The sequence below is a fragment of the Macaca mulatta genome, chromosome 1, assembly GCF_049350105.2.
Source record: "Macaca mulatta isolate MMU2019108-1 chromosome 1, T2T-MMU8v2.0, whole genome shotgun sequence".
Classification (NCBI taxonomy): Eukaryota; Metazoa; Chordata; class Mammalia; order Primates; family Cercopithecidae; genus Macaca; species Macaca mulatta.
The window spans coordinates 104,020,163-104,039,728 of NC_133406.1; the positions used below are offsets into that span (position 1 = coordinate 104,020,163).

The 19,566-nt window shown below is 56.2% G+C and overlaps 1 non-coding gene and 6 pseudogenes across 1 annotated transcript; all 7 read right to left on the bottom strand.

Annotated features, from left to right (window-relative positions):
* Positions 1-2,374: 2,374 nt before the first annotated feature.
* On the bottom strand, positions 2,375-2,493 carry LOC144338793 (5S ribosomal RNA). The gene has a single exon (XR_013413167.1). It is a non-coding gene; the product is annotated as a 5S ribosomal RNA (ribosomal RNA).
* Positions 2,494-4,729: 2,236 nt separating this feature from the next.
* Positions 4,730-4,848, bottom strand: LOC144338853 (5S ribosomal RNA; annotated as a pseudogene).
* Positions 4,849-7,303: 2,455 nt separating this feature from the next.
* On the bottom strand, positions 7,304-7,422 carry LOC114675125 (5S ribosomal RNA; annotated as a pseudogene).
* A 1,765-nt stretch (positions 7,423-9,187) lies between these two features.
* On the bottom strand, positions 9,188-9,306 carry LOC144338835 (5S ribosomal RNA; annotated as a pseudogene).
* Positions 9,307-10,676: 1,370 nt separating this feature from the next.
* Positions 10,677-10,796, bottom strand: LOC114675639 (5S ribosomal RNA; annotated as a pseudogene).
* A 2,411-nt stretch (positions 10,797-13,207) lies between these two features.
* LOC114675640 (5S ribosomal RNA) lies at positions 13,208-13,326 on the bottom strand (annotated as a pseudogene).
* Positions 13,327-18,003: 4,677 nt separating this feature from the next.
* Positions 18,004-18,112, bottom strand: LOC144338858 (5S ribosomal RNA; annotated as a pseudogene).
* Between the last annotated feature and the right edge of the window lie 1,454 nt (positions 18,113-19,566).

The following is a 19,566-nucleotide window of genomic DNA, read 5'->3' on the forward strand; positions in this document are numbered from 1 at the left end:
TGGCTTCCAGCTAACACCAACAGCCCAGGGACGCTGGGTTCAGATCGAGACCCCGGCGAGAACCTCGCTCATGGCCTTCCCCCGGCTCCCGATCTCCCAAGCTTCCAACACGTCGGGACCGCTCGGAATAGGGAGTGCTCCAAGGCATCAGGGCCCAGGGCCCATGCTTCTGGAACACTGTTCAGTCCTCTGCCTTGTCGCAGAAGTATTCTTTTGGATCTCTGGCAACTCAGGAGCACCTCCGTGGCACCCTCTTGCCACAGCCACCCAGAGCCGTCAGGGTTGTCCAAGGGCGAACAGCACTCCCAGCCGCAGGTGGATTTTTGTCACAACGTGCCCACCACAGTCGCTTGTCCCGACAAAGACCCAGCCGGTGGTCAAGAGGGTGTGGGGGATTGGGGGTTGGGGGATGGCCCTGCTTTGCCCCAGGCTGGCACTAGAGCCCGCAGCCTGATCTCCAGCCAGAGGGGCTGAGAGAAACCCAGACACACGCCAACACCACCAGAAGCAAATCCACAGCCCCACACACACACAACAGGGCTCTTGCATGTGGGAACCCACACACGCATGCACACACACACACAGACATACACACATACACATACTCACATGCACACACACACAAACAGCCTGAAGAAGACAAAGGAAGAGATGGTTGGTGAGATTGAAACTGAAGAAGGGAGAGAGACATCCATCGAGAGAGACAGGCGAAGGGGAGAGGGAAAGAGAAAGACAGAGATTCAGAGAAAGAGAGTGGGACAGAGAAAGAGAGAGAGACAGAGAGACAGAGGGAAGGTGACAGAAGTAGTGGGAGGTGCAGGGGCAAACCCAGAAGAGAGAGGGGGAGGGAGCTAGAGAGCGAGAGAGATAGAGGTATGGAGAGGGAGCACCCTGCTCCGGTAGGCAGGACCCTTTTGAGCAGGCTGGGAAAGGGTGGAGGGGGCTTGGACTGGGCTGGAACAGGGTGGCCAGGCAGTCCATGCGAGAGGAGCAATGCAGCACTGATATGGATGTTGTCTTGGATTAATGGCTTATTTTGGAGATGGGTATCTTAGGCTCCTTCCTTTGTTGGCAACTCCCTGGGCTCTTGGTGCAGTGTGGTGGGTTCCTTGATTTGCAGAGTATGCCCACCCATTTGTTGGGAGCCGTGGCACCAGGCATGCCCATGAGGCCCGAGACCTGGGTCTCTGATATGTCCTCCAGGCTGGAGTTTACACGAAGGTTGTGGCAATGGGAATCTTGCTGCACAGGGACAGTTTCCCTGGTGGCTGGCGAAGCAATGTCCCTCCACCAGATAAAGCAGCCCCTGCGTTCTGGAGCAGAGGTCGTGGCTCACCTGTGAGGCACCCACAGCCCCTGCCCACCCCTTCCTCCAGTTTGGAAGGTTGCAGTGGTACCCAATGAGTTGATTGAATCTCCTGGGCGTTCCAGGAGTGGGAAGGCACTGTGAACCGCAGGGAACCCGTGCCTACGCCTTTGGGGTCTGGCACCCTGTCCTCCCGGGCTGGAGTCGGGATCCTGGCGGGGTGTCAGCGAGGGGAAAGCACTGGGATGCTGCTGCCTGATGGTGCTTTGGTGATGCTCCCCGAGGAAGGAGGTCACAGCTGCAGCAGGAGTGTAGGGGTGCCATGAATGGGGAGCAGAATCGGGATGTTGGAAAGCACGGTGACAGTAGGGCAAAGGGAGGGAGGGGGGAAGTCAAAAAAGCCTACAGCAGGCTGGGTGCAGTGGATCACGCCTGTAATCCCAGCACTTTGGGAGGCCGAGGTGGGTGGATCACGCGATCAGGAGATCCAGATCAGCCTGGCTTACACGGTGAAACCGCATCTCCACAAAAACAACAAAACATGAACCGGGCTTGGCAGCGGGCACATGTAGTCCCAGCTGCTCGGGAGGCTGAGGCAGGAGAATGGCGTGAACATGGGAGGCAGAGCTTGCAGTGAGCTGAGATCGCGCCACAGCACTCCAGCCTGGGTGACAGAGCAAGACTCCGTCTGGAAGGAAAAGGAAGGAAGGAAGGAAGGAAGGAAGGAAGGAAGGAAGGAAGGAAGGAAGGAAGGAAGGAAGGAAGGAAGGAAGGAAGGAAGGAAGGGAGGGAGGGAGGGAGGGAGGGAGGGAGGGAGGGAGGGAGGGAGGGAGGGAGGGAAAGGAAGAAACTAAAGAAGGAGAGAAGGAAAGAAGAAAGAAAGAAAGAAAGAAAGAAAGAGAAAGAAAGAAAAAGAAAGAAAGAAAGAAAGAGAGAGAGAGAGAAAGAAAGAAAGAAAAGAAAGAAAAACGGGAAGTAAGAAAGAAGGAAAGAAAGAGTGAAAAAGAAGAGACAGAGAGAGAAGGGAAGAAAGGAAGGTGGAAAAGAAAGACCAGAAAGAAAGCAAAAATCCTACAGCTCCTGGTATTCCCAGGTGGTCTCCCATTCAAGTACTAACCAGGCCCGACCCTGCTTATCTTCTGAGATCAGACAAGATCAGGCGCATTCAGGGTGGTATCACCGTAGACACCAGTAGAGGCGCCTGGCTGCCCCAAGAGCCCAGCCAAGCCATGCCCGCCGGGTTCCAGCCCGCACTGCCAGCCCGGGGTTGCAAGGCTCGGATGGGGAACCCCGTGCCGCTAGCCCACGTCCTTCACCCGGCTCCCGACATCCTGAGGTTCCACCAGGATGGGCCGGCTCAAAACAGGGAGTGCTCCGATGCATCAGGGCCCAGGGCCCATGATCCTAGGACCCCATCCGGTCCTCCGCCCTGACGTGGAGGTATTCTTTTGGATCCCTGGTGGCTCAAGAGCTCCTGCAAGGCCCCCTCTTGCCCCACCCACTCAGAGCCGACAGAGCTGGCCAAGGGCGAACAGTCGGATGAGCCACGCATGGTCTTTTTCTCACAATGCCCCCAACAAGGTGGGCAACAGGGAGTGGGGGTTGGGGGTTGGGAGATGGCCCTGCTTTGCCCGGAGCTGGCACTAGTGCCGGCTGCCTGATCACTGGAAAGAGGGGCTCAGAGAAACCCAGACACACCCCACCACCACCAGGAGCAAATCCACAGCCACACACAGAGACACACCTGGGCGCTCGTGCATGGGAACCCACACACAAGTGCATGCACAGACACAGAAACACACACACACATGCATGCCCACACAAAGGGCTTGAAGGAGAGCAAGGAACAGATGAATGGAGAGATTGAAACCGAGGGAGGGAGAGAGACAGCAATCGTGGGACAGGGGAAGGGGAGAGGGAAAGAGACAGACAGAGAGGCAGAGAAAGAGAGAGAGACAGAGAGACAGAGGGAAGGTGACAGAAGTAGCATGAGGTGCAGAGGCAAACTCAGAAGAGAGAGGGGGAGGGTGCTGGCGAGCAAGAGTGATAGAACCTCGGAGAGGGAGCTCCCTGCTCTGGTAGGCAGGTCACTTTTGAGCAGGCTGGGATAGGGTGGAGGGGGCATGGGCTGAGCCAGAACAGGGTGGCCAGGCCGTCCATGCAAGAGGAGCAATGGAGCTCTGAGACAGGTTTTGTCTTGGGTTAATTGCTTGTTTGGAGATGGGTTTCATAGTCTCCTTCCTTTGCTGGCACCTCCCTGTGCTCCTGGTGTGGTACATTGGGCCCCTAGATTTGCAGAGTGTGCCCATCCATTTGGCAGCAGCCATGCCACTGGGTGTGCCCACGGCGCCCGAGGACTGGGTCTCTGGCATGTCCTCGGGACTGGCGTTTACACGAAGTTGGTGGCAATGGAATCCGGATGCACTGGAACTCTTTTGCTGCTGGCTGGCAAAGCAATGTCCTTCCCCTGGATAAACCGGCCCCTGCGTTCTGGAGGGGAGGTCTAGGCTGGCGTGTGTGGCATCCGCTGCCCCTGCCCGCCCCTTCCCCCAGTCTGGAAGGTTGCGGTGGCGCCTGATGAGTGCATTGAATCGCCTGGGAGTTCGGAGATCGGGAAGGCAGCGTGAACGGCAGGGAAGCTGCGCCTGAGCCTTAATGTTCCCACCCCCTGCTCTCCCGGTTTGGAACTGGGCTCCTGGCTTGGCGCCGGCGAGGCGGAAGTGGTGGGAGGCCGCTTCCTGGTCGTGCTGTCATGGCGGACCCCCAAAAGGACGTCCCCGGCTGGGCTGTGGCGGGGATGTAGGCGGGCGATAAAGTGGGAGCAGAGTCCGGGGAGGTTGGGAAGTCTGGCGACAGTAGGCGGAAGGGAGAGAGGGGTGAAGTCACAAAAGACTACAGCAGGCCGTGCACGGTGGATCGTGCCTGTAACCACAGCATGTTGGGATTCCGAGGAGGGTGGATCACGAGGTCACCAGATCCAGACCAGCCTGGCTAACATGGTGAAACCCCGTCTCTACTAAAACTACAAAACTTGAGCCCGGCATGGGGGCGGGCTCCCCCCATGCACAGGAGGCTCCCCTCAGCTCAGGAGGCTGAGGCAGGAGAATGGCATGAACCTGGGAGGAGGAGCTTGCAGTGAGCCGAGATGGCGTCACTGAACTCCACCCTGGGTGATAGAGCAAGACTCCATCTGAAAGAAAAAGAAAGAAAGAGAGAGAGAAAGAAAAAAAGAAAGAAAGAAAGAGAGAGAGAGAGAGAGAGAAGAAAGAAAGAGAGAAAGGAAGAGAGAGAAAGACAGAAAGAAAAGAAAGAAGTAAGAGAGAAAGAAAAAGAAGGAAAGAAAGAAAAAGAGAAAGAAGAGAGAGAGAGGGAAGGAAAGAAAGGAAGGTGGAAAAGAAAGAAAGGCAAGAAAGAAAGCAAAACAGCCTACAGCACCCAGTATTCCCAAGTGGTCTCCCACTCAAGCACTAAGCAGTCCTGACCATGCTTAGCTTCCGAGATCAGACGAGATCGGGCACGTTCAGGGTGGTACGGCTGTAGACGCCAGCAGAGTCGCCTGGCTTCCCCAAGAGCCCGGCCCAGCCATGCCCACCAGCTTCCAGCTGGCACCACCAGCCCCAGTCTGCCCGGCTCGAATCAGGACCCCTGAGCCGCTGGCCAGTGGCCTTCCCCCAGCTCCTGAGATTCCGAGGTTCCACTACGTCAGGCCCACTCAGAAGAGGGAGTGCTCCAAGGCATCAGGGCCCAGGTCCCAGGATCCTGGGACCCCGTCCCATCCTCAGTCATCTCATGGAGATATTCTTTTGGATCCCAGGAGGCTCAGCAGCTCCTGGGTGGCCCCCTCTTGCTCCACCCACCCAGAGCCGTCAGGGATGGCCAAGGGTGAACAGTCGAACTGTTCACAATGTCCCCACCACAGTCGCTAATCCCGACCAAGACCCAGCCGGTGGGCAAGAGGGCGTGGGTGGTTGGGGGTTGGGGGATGGCCCTGCTTTTCCTCAGGCTGGCACTAAAGCCGGCAGCTTGATCACTGGTGAGAGTTGCTGAGAGAAACCCAGTCACACCCCACCACCACCAGGAGAAAATCCACAGCCCCACACACAGACACACCTGGGTGCTCACGCTCAGGAACCCACACACGTGCACGCAAACACACACACACACACACACACACATATTCACACACACGCAAACGGCTTAAAGGAGAGCAGGGAAGAGAAGGATGGAGAGATTGAAACTGAGGGAGGGAGAGAGACAGTGGTCAAGAGAGACAGGGGAGGGGGAGAGGGAAAGAGACAGACAGAGAGGCAGAGAAAGAGAGAGGGACAGAGAAAGAGAGAGAGACAGAGAGACAGAGGGAAGGCAAGAGAAGGAGTGCAAGGTGCAGGGGCAAACCAAGAAGAGAGAGGGTGAGGGATCTACAGAGCGAGAGCGATAGAGCCTTGGAGAGGGAGCGCCCTGCTCCAGTAGGCAGGGCCCTCTTGAGCAGGCCAGGATAGGGTAGAGGGGACATGGGCTGGGCCAGAAGAGGGTGACCAGGATATCCATGCAAGAGGAGCAATGGAGCGCTGAGACGGGTTTTGTCTTGAGTTAATTGCTTGCTTTGGAGGTTTGTTTCATAGGCTCCTACCTCTGTTGGCACCTCCCTGTGCCCCTGTTGTGGTGCGTTGGGCCCCTAATTTTGCAGAGTTCGCCCATCCTTTTGGCAGGAGCCGTAGCACCAGACATGCCCACAGAGCCCGAGGCCTGGTTCTCTGGCATGTCCTCGGGACTGGAGTTTACACGAAGTTGGTGTCAATGGAATCCAGGTGAACAGGGACTGTTTTCCTGGTGGCTGGCAAAGCAATGTCCTTCTCCCGGATAAAGCGGCCCCTGCGTTCTGGAGCAGAGGCCTTGATTGGCGTGTGTGGCACCTGCTGCCCCTGCCCGCCCCTTCCCCCGGTTTGGAAGGTTATGGCAGCACCCCATGAGTGCATTGAATCGCCTGGGCGTTCTGGGAGTGGAAAGGCAGCGCAAACGGAGGAACCTGCGCGTACATATTTATGGTCTGGCCCCCTGCCCTCCCGGGATGGACCTGGGCTCCTGGCATGGTGGTGGCGAGGCGGAAGCAGTGAGAGGTTGCTTCCCAGTTGTGCTTTCATGGCGGATACCCAAGTGGATGTTCCCGGCTGCGGCGGGACAGTAGGCAGGCAATGAAGTGAGAGCAGAGTAAGGGGAGGTTGGAAAGCATGGCGACAGTAGGGTCAAGGAAGGGAGGGGTGAAGCCACAGAAGACTATAGCAGGCCATGCACGGTGGATCACACCTGTAACCACAGTACATTGGGATTTGGAGGAGGGTGGATTATGAGGTCAGGAGATCTAGACCAGCCTGGTTAACATGGTGAAACCCCGTCTCTACTAAAACAGCAAAACATGAGCCCGATGCAGGGGTGGGTGCCTGTAGTTCCTGCTGCTTGGGAGGCTGAGGCAGGAGAATGACATGAATGCATCAGGTAGAGCTTGCAGTGAGCCAAGATCACGGCACTGCACGCCACACTGGGTGACAGAGTGACACTCTGTCTGGAAGAAAAAGAAAGAAAGAAGAGGAAGGAAGGAAGGAAGGAAGGAAGGAAGGAAGGAAGGAAGGAAGGAAGGAAGAAAGAAAGAAAGAAAGAAAGAAAGAAAGAAAGAAAGAAAGAAAGAAAGAAAGAAAGAAAGAAAGAAAGAAAGAAAGAAAGAGAAAGAGAGAAAGAAAGAGAGAGAGAAAGAAAGGAAGGAAGGAAGGAAAGAAAGAGAGAGAGAAAGAAAGAAAATAAAGAATGAAGGAAAGAAAAGAAGGAAAGAAAGAGAAAGAAAGAAAGAAGAAAGAAAGAAAGAAAGAAAGAAAGAAAGAAAGAAAGAAAGAAAGAAAGAAAGAAAGAAAGGAAAAGAAAAGAAAAGAAAAGAAAAGAAAGAAGGGAGAGAGACAGAAGGAAACAAAAGAAGGTAGAAAAAAAAGAATGAGAAGCAAAGCAAAAAGCCTACAGCACCCGGTATTCCCAGGCGGTCTCCCATCCAAGTACTAAACAGGCCCGACCCTGCTTGGCTTCCGAGATCAGATGAGATCTCGTGTGTTCAGGTTGGTATGGTCGTAGACGCTGGTAGAGGAGCCTGGCTGCCACAAGAGACCGGCCCAGCCATGTCTGCTGGCTTCCAGCTGGCACCGCCAGCCTGGAGCCACCGGGCTCGGATCAGGACCCCCGAGCCTCCAGCCTGCGCCCTTCTCCTGGCTCCTGAGTTCCTGACTTTCCACCACGTCGGGCCTGCTAGGAACAGGGAGTGCTCCGAGGCATCAGGGCCCAGCGTCCACGACCCTGGGAACCCGTACCGTCCTCCACCCTGTCACGGAGGTATTCTTTGGATCCCTAGCCGCTCAGGAACTCCTGTGAGGCCCCTTCTTGCCGCACCCACCCAGAGCCGTCAGGACTGGCCAAGTTTGAACAGCCGACCCAGCTGCGCGAGGCCTTGTTCTCATAATGCCCAAACTACGGTCGTTTGTTCCGACCAAGACCTGGCTGGTGGGCAAGAGGGCATGGGGCATTGGGGGTTGGGGGATGCTCTGTTTGCCCTGGGCTGGCACTAGAACCGGAAGCCTGATCCCTGGGGAGAGGGGCTGAGAGAAACCCAGACACACCCCACCAACACCAGGAGCAAATTCACAGCCCCACACACAGACACACGCTGGCACTCGCATGCAGTAACCCACACACTTGCGAGCACAGGCACACAGACACACACACACACACATACACACACACATGCATGCATGCACAAATGGCTTGAAGGAGATCAAAAAGAGATGGATGGAGAGACTGACACCGTGGGAGGGAGAGAGACAGTGATCGAGAGAGACAGGGGACAGGGAGAGGGAAAGATACATACAGAGAGGCAGAGAGAGAGGAACAGAGAAAAAGAGAGACAGAGGGAAGGTGACAGAAATATCACGAGGTGCAGGGGCAAACCCAGAAGAGAGAGGGGGTGGGAGCTAGAGAGTGAGAGCAATAGAGCCTTGGAGAAGGAGCACCCTGCTCCTTTAGGCAGGGCACTTTTGATCAGGCCAGGATAGGGTGGATGGGGCTTAGGCTGGGCCAGAAAAGGGTGATTAGGCAGTCCACGCAAGAGGAGCAACGGAGCGCTGTAATGGGTTTTGTCTTGGATTAATTGTTTGCTTTGGAGGTGGGTTTCATAGGCTCCTTCCTTTGTTGGCACATCCATGTGCTCTTGATGTTGTTCGGTTGGCCCCTTGATTGGCAGAGTGTGCCCGTACGTTTGGCAGGAGCTGTGGTAACAGGCGTGCCCACGGGGCCCAAGGTCTGGGTCTGTGGAGTGTCCTCAGGACTGGAGTTTACACGAAGATGGTGGCAATGGGAATCTGGGTGCAGAGGGACTGTTTTCCTGGTGGCTGGCGAAGCAATGTCCCTAACCCAGATAAAGCAGCCCCTGCGTTCTGGAGCGGAGGTCTTGGCTGGTGTATGTGGCTCCAGCTGCCCCTACCTGCCCCTTTCCCCAGTTTGGAAGGTTGCAGTGGAGCCCGATGAGTGGATTGAATCGTCTGGTCATTCCCGGAGCAGGAAGGCACCACGAATGGCAGGGAACGCGTGCCTGGGCCTTTGGTGTCCGGCCATCTGCCCTCCCAGACTACAGCTGGGCTCCTGGTGGGGCAGCAGTGAAGCGGAAGCAGTGGAATTCTGCTGCCCGGTGATGCTTTGGTGGCAGACACCCAGGAGGAGGTCCCCGATTTCGGCGGAGGTGTAGTAAGGTGATAAAGGGGGAGTACAGTCAGGGGAGGTTGGGAAGAAAGAAAGAGAGAGAAGGAAAGAAAGGAATGCAAAAAAGAAACAAAGACAAGAAAGAAGGCAAAAACCCTACAGCACCCGGTATTCCCAGTCGGTCTCCCATCAAAGTACTATCCAGGCCCGACCCTGGTTAGTGTCTGAGATCAGATGAGATCTCGCGTGTTCAAGGTGGTATGGCCATAGATGCTGGCAGAGGTGCCTGGCTGCCACAAGAGGCCAGCCCAGCCGTGCCTGCCAGCTTGCAGTAGGCACCGCCAGCCCAGGGCCTCTGGGCTTGTATCGGAACCCTGACCCACTCGCCCCTGGCCTTCTCCCAGCTCCCGAGCTCCCGAGCTTCCACCACGTATGGCCCATTCGGAACAGGGAGTACTTCGAGGCATCAGAGCCCAGGGCCCACGATCCTGGGACCCTGTCCAGTCCTCTGCCCTGTCCCATGGTATTCTTTTGGATCCCTGGTGGCTCAGGAGGTCCTGCGAGGCCCCCTCTTGTCCCACTCAGCCAGAGCCATCAGGGCTGGCTAAGGGCAAACAGGCGGCCCAGCAGTGCATGGACTTTTTCTCACAATGCCAACACCTGGACCGGTGCTTTTGGGATCCGGCCCCCTACCTTCCCAGGCTGAAACCAGGCTCCTGGCGGGGCAGCGGCTAGGCAGATATTGTGGAATGCTTCTGCCGGGTGGTACATTGGTGGTGCACCCCCAGAGTGAGTTCCCCGGGTGTCTCGGGGGTGTAGTGGCGTGATAAAGGGGGAGAAGAGTCAGGGGAGGTTGTTAAGCATGGCGATAGTAGGGGAAAGGGAAGGAGGGAGGAAGCCACAAAAGCCTGCTGCAGGTTGAGCGGGGTGGATCACAAATGTAATCCCAGCACTTTGGGAGGCTGAGCCGTGTGGATCACGAGGTCAGGAGTTCCAGGCCAGCCTGGCTTACACGGTGAAACCCCGTCTCTACTAAAACTACAAAACATGAGCCGGGGGTGCTGGTGGTGGTGTGTAGTCCCAGCCGCTCGGTAGACTGAGGCAGGAGAATGGCGTGAACCGGGAGGCGGAGCTTGCAGTGAGATGAGATTGCGCCATTGCACTACAGCCTGGGTGACAGAGCGAGACTCCGTTTGGAAGAAAAAGAAAGAAAGAAAGAAGGAAAAAAAGGAAGGAAGGAAGGAAGGAAGGAAGGAAGGAAGGAAGGAAGGAAGGAAGGAAGGAAGGAAGGGAGGGAGGGAGGGAGGGAGGGAGGGAGGGAGGGAGGGAGGGAGGGAGGAAGAAATGAAGAAAGAAAGAAAGAAAGAAGAAAGAAAGAAAGAGAGAGAGAAAGAAAGAGAGAGAAAGAGAAAGAAAAGAAAGAAGGAAAGAAAGAGGAAAGAATGAAAGAAAGAAAGAAAGAGAAAGAAAGAAAGAAAGAAAGAAAGAAAGAAAGAAAGAAAGAAAGAAAGAAAGAAAGAAAGAAAGAAAGAAAGAAAGGAAAGAAGAAAAGAAAGAATAAAAGAAAGAAAGCAAAAAATAAGAGAGAGAGAGAGAGAAAAGGGAAGAAAGGAAGATAGAAAAGAAAGAAAGACAGTAAAAAAGCCTACAGCACCCGGTATTCCCATGCAGTCTCCCAACCAAGTACTAACCAGGCCCAACCCTGCTTAGCTTTAGGAGATCAGACAAGATCAGGCACGTTCAGGGTGGTATGGCTGTAGACGTGGGCAGAGACTCCTGGGTGCCCCAAGAGCCCGGCCTAGCCATGACCACCGGCTTCCAGCCAGCATCGCCAGCCCTGGGCCACCGGGCTCCTCTCGGGACCCCTGGGGCGCTGGCTCTCAGCCTTACCCGCTCCCGAGCTGCCGAGCATCCACCATGTCAGGCCCGCTCGGAACATTGAGTGCTCCGAGGTGTCAGGGCCCAGGGCCCACGAGCCCCTGGGACACCGTCCAGTCCTGCGCCCTGTCACGGAGGTATTCTTTTGGATCACTGGCTGCTCAGGTGTTCCTCCGAGGCCTCCCCTTGCTCCACCCACCCAGAGTAGCCTGAGCTGGCCAAGGGCGAACATCCAGACAAGCTGCTCATGGCCCTTTTGTCACAACGCCCCAACCACGGTGGCTTGTCTGGACTAAGTTCCTGCCGGCGGGCAAGAGGGTGTGGGGGATTGGAGGTTGGGAGATGGCCCTGCTTTGCCTAGAGCTGGCACTAGAGCCAGCAGCCTGATATCCAGTGAGAAGGGCTCAGAGAAACCAAGACACACCCCACCACCACCAGGAACAAATCCACAGACCCACACACAGACACACCCGGGCGCTCCCGTGTGGGAACCCACACACACGAGTGCGCACACACACAGAAACACACACACAGACATACACACATACAGATGCACACACACACAAACAGTTTGAAGGAGAGCAAGGAACAGATGGATGGAGAGATTGAAATGGAGGGAGGGAGAGAGACAGCGATGGAGAGAGAGGAGGGTGGAGAGGGAGAGAGACAGAGAGAGAAAGAGAGAGAGGCAGAGAAACTGAGGGAAGGCGACAGAAGTAGAACGAGGTGCAGGGGCAAACCCAGAAGAGAGAGGGAGAGGGAGCTAGAGGCGGAGGGAGCTAGAGAGCGAGAGCGATAGAGTCTTGGAGAGACACCGCACTGATCTGGTTGGCAAGGCCCTTTTGAGCAGACGGGGATAGGGTGGAGCAGGCTTGGGCTGGGCCAGAACAGGGTGGTCCGGCCCTCCATGTGAGAGGAGAACTGCCGAGCACTGAGACAGGTTTTGTCTTGGATTAATTGTTTGCCTTGGATGTGGGTTTCGTACGCTTGTTCCTTTGTTGGCACCTCCCTGTGCTCTTGGTGCGGTGCGGTGGGCCCCTTGATTTACAGAGTGTGCCAGCCCATTTGGCGGGAGATGTGACACTGGGGGTGCCCACGGGTCCCGAGGACTGGGTCTCTGGTGTGTCCTCAGGACTGGAGTTTACAAAAAGTTGGTGGCAATGGGAATCCAGGTGCAAAGGCACTGTTTTCCTGGTGGCTGGCGATGCAATGTCTTTCACCTGGATAAAGCAGCCCCTGCGTTCTGGAGTGGAGGTCTTGGCTGGCGTGTGTGGCACCCGCTGCCCCTGCCCGCCCTTTCCCCTGATTTGAAAGGTTGCCACAGCGCCCAATGTGTGGATGAAATCGCATGGGCATTCCGGGAGTGGGAAGACACCGGGAACGGCAGGGAACCCACGCCTGCATCTTTGGTGTCCGGCCCCCTGCCCTCCCAGGCTGGAGCCGGGCTCCTGGCAGGGTGTGGGCGAGGCGGAAGCAGTAGGATGCTGCTGTCCGGTGGTGCTTTGTTGGCGGACTCCCAGGAGGAGGTCCCCGGTTGTTGCGGTGGTGTAGGCGGACAATAAAGGGATAGCAGAGTCAGGGGAGGTTGGGAAGCATGGCGACAGTAGGGGCAATTGAGGGAAGGGTCAAGCCACAAATGCCTACAGCAGGCTGGGTGCGGTGGATCATGCCTGTAAACCCAGCACTGTGGGGGCCCGAGGGGGGTGGATCAGGATGGCAGGAGATCCAGACCAGCCTGGCTAACACGGTGAAATCCCATCTCTACTAAAACTACAAAACATGAGCCCGGCGTGGGGGCAGGCGCCTGTAGTCCCAGCTGCTCTGGAGGCTGAGGCAGGAGAATGGGGTGAACCAAGGAGGCAGAGCTTGCAGTGAACCGAGATAGCGCCACTGCCAGACAGCCTGGGTGACAGACTGAGACTGAATTTGGAAGAGAAGGAAAGAAGGAAGGAAGGAAGGAAGGAAGGAAGGAAGGAAGGAAAGAAGGAAGGAAGGAAGGAAGGAAGGAAGGAAGGAGGAAAGAAAGGAAGGAAGGAAGGAAAGAAGGAAGGAAGGAAGGAAGGAAGGAAGGAAGGAAGGAAGGAGGAAAGAAAGGAAGGAAGGAAGGAAGGAAAGAAGGAAGGAAGGAAGAAAAAGAAAGAAAGAAAGAAAGAAAAGAAAAGAAAAGAAAGAGAGAGAATAAAGGCAGAAAAGAAAGAAAGAAGGAAAGAGGAAAGAAAGAAGGAAGGAAAGAAAGAAAAAAGAAAGAAGAGAGAGAAGGGAAGAAAGGAAGGTAGAAAAGAAAGAAAGCAAAAACACCTACAGCACCCGGTACTTCCATGCAGTCTCCCATTCAAGTACTAACCAGGCCCAACACTGCTTAGCTTCCGAGATCAGGCAAGACCGGGCGCGTTCAGGGTAGTATGGCTGTAGACACCTACAGGGGCGTCTGGCTTCCCCAAGAGCCGGGCGCAGCCATGCCCGCCGGCTTCCAGCCATCCCCGCCAGTCCGGGGCAGCCGGGCGTGGATCAGGACCCACTAGCATCTCCCCCGCGGCCTTCCCCCAGCTCCCGAGCTGCCGGGCTTCCACCACGTCCGGCCCGATCGGAACAGGGAGTGCTCCGAGGTATCAGGGCCTGTTGCGGAGGTATTCTTTAGGATCCCTGGTAGCTCAGGAACTCCTTCGAGGCCCCCTCTTGCCACAGACACCCAGAGCCGTCAGGACTGGCCAAGTTCGAACAGCCGGCCCAGCCGCGCGTGGCCTCTTTCTCACAACGCCCCAACCACGGTCGCTTGTTCCGACCAAGACCTGGCCGGTGGGCAAGAAGGCGAGGGGTATTTGGGGTTGAGGGATGACCCTGCTTTGCCTGGAGCTGGCACTAGAGACGGCAGCCTGATCCCCTGTGAGAGGAGCTGAGAGAAACCCAGACACACCCCAACACCACCAGAAGCAAATCCACAGCCCCACACACAGACACACCTGGGCCCTTGCGTGCGGGAACCCACATATGCACGCACGCATATGCACACACACACACACACACACACACATGCACGCCCACACAAACAGCTTGAAGGAGAGCAAGGAAGAGATGGATGGAGAGATTGAAACTGAGGGAGGAAGAGAGACAGCCATTGAGACAGACAGGGGATGGGGAGAGGGAAAGAGACAGACAGAGGCAGAGAATGAGGGAGGGACAGAGAAAGAGAGACAGAGAGACAGAGGGAAGGTGACAGAAGTAGTGCGAGGTGCGGGGGCAAACCCAGAAGAGAGATGGGGAGGGAGCTAGAGAGCGAGAGTGATAGAGTCTTGGAGAGGGTGCGCCCTGCTCCAGTAGGCAGGGCCCTTTTGAGCAGGCCGGGATAGGGTGGAGGGGAATTGAGCTGGGCCAGAACAGGGTGGCCGGGCCGTCTATTCGAGAGGAGTAACGGAGCGCTGAGACCGATTTTGTCTTGGATTAATTACTTGCTTTGGAGGTGGGTTTCGTAGGCTCCTTCCTGTGTTGGCACCTCCCTGTGCTCTTGGTGTGGTGCCGTGGGCCCCTTGATTTCCAGAGTGCCCCCGCCCATTTGGCGGGAGCCGTGGCACCGGGCGTACCCACGGGACCAGAGGCATGGGTCTCTGGCATGTCCTCAGGACTTTAGTTTACACGAGGTTGGTGGCAATGGCAATCTGGGTGCACAGGGACTGTTTTCCTGGTGGCTGGCATAGCAATGTCCTTCCCCCCGATAAAGCAGGACCTGTGTTGTGGAGCGGAGGTCTTCACTGGTATGTGTGGCACCCGTTGACCCTGTCTGCCCCTTCCCCCGGTTTGGAAGATTGTGGTGGCGCCCGATAAGTGGATTGAATCGCCTGTGCATTCTGGAAGGGGATAGGCACCGGGAACGGCAGGAAACCGGCGCCTGAGCCATTGGGGTCCGGCCCCCTGCCCTCCCGGGCTGGAGATGGGCTCCTGGCTGGGCGGCGGCTAGGCGGAAGCGGTGGGATACTTCTGCCCGGTGGTGCTTTGGTGGCGGACCCCCAGGAGGAGGTCACCGGCTGCGGCTGCGGTGTAGGTGGGCGATGACGTGGGAGCAGTCAGGGGAGGTTGGGAAGCATGGCGACAGTAGGGGGAAAGGGAGGGAGGGGGGAAGAAGCAAAAGCCTACAGCAGGTACGGCGCAGTGGATCACGCCTGTAATCCCAGCACTTTGGGAGGCCGAGGTGTATGGATCAGGAGGTCAGGGGATCCAGACCAGCCTGGGTTACACAGTGGAAACCCCTTTCTCGGGCAGGAGAATGGCGTGAACCCGAGAGGCGGAGCTTGCAGTGAGCCGAGATCGCGCAACTACTCTCCAGCCTGGGTAACAGAGCGAGACTCCGTCTGGAAGAAAAAAAAAAAAAGAAGGAAGGAAGGAAGGAAGGAAGGAAGGAAGGAAGGAAGGAAGGAAGGAAGGAAGGAAGGAAGGAAGGAAAAGAAAGAGGGAAAGAAAGAAGAAAGAAAGAAAGATATAGAGAAAGAAAAGAAAGATAGAAGGAAAGAAAGAAAGAAAGAAGAGAGAACGGAAGAAAGGAAGGTAGTATAAAAGAAAGACAAGAAAGAAAGCCTATAGCGCCCAGTATTCCCAGGCTGTCTCCCATCCAAGTAAGTAACCAGAACCGACCCTGCTTAGCTTCACGAGAACAGATGATATCGGGCCTGTACAGGATGGTATGTCCATAGTCACCAGCAGAGGCGCCTGGCTGCCCCAAGAGCTGGGCCCAGCCATGCCCGCCGGCTTGCGGCCGACTCCGCCAGCCCGGGGACGCTGGGCTCAGATCGGGACCTCTGAGGCGTCAGGGCCCAGGGTTCAAGATCCTAGGACCCCGTCCCCTCTTCCGCCCTGTAGCGGAGGTATTCTTTTGGATTTCTGGTCAATCACAAACTCCTACGAGGCCCGTTCTTGCGGCACCCACCCAGAGCTGTCAGGACTGCCCAAGTTCCAACAGCCGGCCCACACGCTTGTGGCCTCTTTCTCACAACGCCCCCACCACGGTCGCTTGTTCCGACCAAGACCCGGCTGGTGGGCAAGAGGGCGAGGGGGGTTCGGGGTTGAGGGATGACCCTGCTTTGCCCCTGGATGTCACTAGAGCCAGCAACCTGATCCCCAGCAGGACGGGCTGAGAGAAACCCAGACACACCCCACCACCACCAGGAGCAAATCCACAGCCCCACACACAGACACACCTGGGCGATCTTGCTCGGGATCCCACAAGCGCGCACGCACACACACATAGACACACATAGACACACACATACACACACACATATGCACAAACACACAACCGGCTTGACAGAGAGCAAGGAAGAGATGGATGGAGAGATTGAAACCGAGGGAGGGAGAGAGACAGCGATCGAGAGAAACAGGGGAGGGGGAGAAGGAAAGAGACAGACAGAGAGGCAGAGAAAGAGAGGGACAGACAAAGAGAGAGAGACAGAGAAACAGAGGGAAGGCGACAGAAGCAGCAGGAGGTGCAAGGGCAAACCCAGAAGAGAGAGTAGGAGGGAGATAGAGAGAGAGAGCAATAGAGCCTTGGAGTGGGAGCGCCCTGCTCCGGTAAGCAGGGCCTTTTTGAACAGGTCAGGATAGGGTGGAGGGGGCTTGGGCTGGGCCAGAACAGGGTGGCAAGCCGTTCCATGCGAGAGGAGCAACGGTGTGCTCAGACGGGATTTGTCTTGGATTAATTGCTTGCTTTGGAGGTGGGTTTCCTAGGCATCCCCCTGTTCTCTTGGTGCGGTGTGGTGGTCCCCTTGATTTGTAGACTGCGCCTGCCCGTTTGGAGGGATTCATGGCAACGGGTGTGCCCATGGGGCCCCAGGCCTGGTTCTCTGGTGTGTCCTCAGGACTGGAGTTTACACGAAGTTGGTGGCAATTGGGAATCCGGGTGCACAGGGACTGCTTTCCTGGTGGCTGGCGTAGCAATGCCCTTCCCCCGGATAAAACAGCACCTGCGTTATTGAGTGGAGGTCTTGGCTGGTGTGTGGGGCACCCGCTGCCCCTGCCCACCCCTTCCCCCGTTTGGAAGGTTGTGGCGGCGCCCGATGAGTGGATTGAATCTCCTGGGCGTTCCTGGAGCGGGAAGGCACTGCGAATGGCAGGGAACCTGCTCCTGGGCCTTTGGGGTCCGGCCCCCTGCCCTCCTGGACTGGAGCCGGGCTCTTGGTGGGGCGGCAGCGCGGAGGAAGCAGTGGGATTCTGCTGCTCGGTGGTGCATTGGTGGCAGACGCCAAGAAGGAGGTCCCCGGCTGCTGCGGCGGGGGTGTTGGGCGATAAAGGGGGAGCAGAGTCAGGGGAGGTTGGGAAGCATGGCGACAGTAGGGGGAAGGGACGGAGGGGGGAAGTCACAAAAGCCTACAGCAGGCCAGGCGGGCTGGATCACACCTGTAATCCCAGCACTTTGGGAGACCGAGGCGTTTCGATCACGAAGTCAGGAGATCCAGACCAGCCTGGTTTACACAGTGAAACCTCGTCTCTTCTAATACTACAAAACATGAGCCTGGGGTCGTGATGGGTGCCTGGAGTCCCAGCTACTCAGGAGGCTGAGGAAGGGGAATGGCCTGAACCCGGGAGGCGGAGCTTGCAGTGTGCCGAGATCGCGCCACTGCACTCCAGCCTGGGTGACAGAGCAAGACTCAGAAAGAAAAGAAAAGAAAAGAAAAGAAAAGAAAAGAAAAGAAAAGAAAAGAAAAAAAAGAAAGAAAGAAAGAAAGAAAGAAAGAAAGAAAGAAAGAAAGAAAGAAAGAAAGAGAAAGAGAGAAAGAGAGAAAGAAAGAAAGAAAGAAAGAAAGAGAAAGAGAGAGAGAAGGAAAGAAAGAAAGAAAGAGAAAGAAAGAAAAGAAGGAAGAAAGGAAGAAAGAGAGAAAGAAATGAAAGAAAGAAGGAAAGAAAGAAGAAAGAAAAGAATGCAAGAAAGAAAGAAAGAGAAAGAAAGAAAGGAAAGAAAGAAAGAAAGAAAGAAAGAAAGAAAGAAAGAAAGAAAGAAAGAAAGAAAGAAAGAAAGAAAGAAAAAAGAAAAAAAGAGGAAGGAAGGAAGGAAGGAAGAAGACACAGAGAAAGGAAGAAAGGAAGGTAGAAAAGAAAGAAATCAGAAAAGCCTACAGTACCTGGTATTCCCAGAGGGTCTCCCATTCAAGTACTAACCAGGCCCCACCCTGCTTACCTTCCGAGATCAGGTGCGTTCAGGGTGGTATGGTGGTAGATGCCGGCAGAGGCACCTGTCTGCCCCAAGAGCTTGGCCCAGCCATGCCTGCTGGACCCCAGCCAGCACCGTAGGCCCGGGGCCGTCGGGCTGGGATTGGGACCCCCGAGCTCCTGGCCCGCAGCCTTCCCCCTGACTCCCAAGCCCCCAAGCTTCCACCATATCACACCCACTCTGAACAGGGAGTGTTCCCAGGCGTCAAGACCCAGGCCCCACGATCCTGGGACCCCGTCTGGTGCTCCACCCTGTCGGGGAGGTATTCTTTTGGTACCTGGCCGCTCAGGAACTTCTGTGAGGCCTCCTATTACCTCACGCACACAGAGCCGTCATGGCTGGCCAAGGGCAAACAGCCGGCCCAGCCGCACGTAGCCTTTTTGTCACAACGCCTCCACCGCGATCACTTGTTCCAACCAAGGACCGGCTGGTGGGCAAGAGGAGTGGGGAGTTGGGGATGGGGCTGGCCCTGTTTTGCCCTGAGCTGGCACCTGAGCTGGCAACCTGATACCCAGCGAGAGTGAGAGAAATCCAGACACACCCTACCACCACCAGGAGCAAATCCACAGCCCCACACAGAGACACATCTGAGCGCTCGCGTGAGGGAACCCACACACGTGCGTGCGCGCACACACAGACACACACAGACACACACACAGATGCACACACACACAAACGGCTTAAAGGAGAGTAAGGAAGAGATGGATGGAGAGATTGAAACCAAGTGAGGGAGAGAGACAGCAATCAAGAGAGACGGGGGGAGGCGGAGAGGGAAAGAGACAGACAGAGAGGCAGAGAAAGAGAGAGGGACAGAGAAAGAGAGAGACAGAGAGACCGAGGGAAGGCGACAGAAATATCGAGAGAAGCAGGAGCAAACCCAGAAGAGAGAGGGGGAGGGAGCTAGAGAGTGAGAGCTATAGAACCTTGGAGAGACACCGCCCTGCTCCAGTAGGCAGGGCCCTTTTGATCAGGCCGGCATAGGGTGGAGGGGACTTGGGCTGTGCCAGAACAGGGTGGCCAGGCTGTCCATGCAAGAGGAGCAATGTGGAGCGCTGAGACCTGTTTTGTCTTGGATTAATTGCTTGCTTTGGATGTGGGTTCCATAGGCTCGTTCCTTTCTTGGCGCCTCCCTGTGCTCTTGGTGAGGTGCAGTGGGCCCCTTGATTTGCAGAGTGTGCCAGCCCGTTTGGCGGGAGCCGAGTCATCAGGCGTGCCCACAGGGCCCGAGGCCTGGTTCTCTGGCGTGTCGTCTGGACTGGAGTTTACAAGAACTTGGTGGCAATGGGAATCCAGGTGCACAGGGACTGTTTTCCTGGTGGCTGGTGAAGCAATGTCCTTCCCCCGGATAAAGCAGGTCCTGTGTTCTGGTGCGGAGGTCTTGGCTGGCGTGTGTTGCACTTGCTGCCCCTGCCCACCCCTTCACCCGGTTTGGAAGGTTGCGGCAGCGCCCAATGAGTAGATT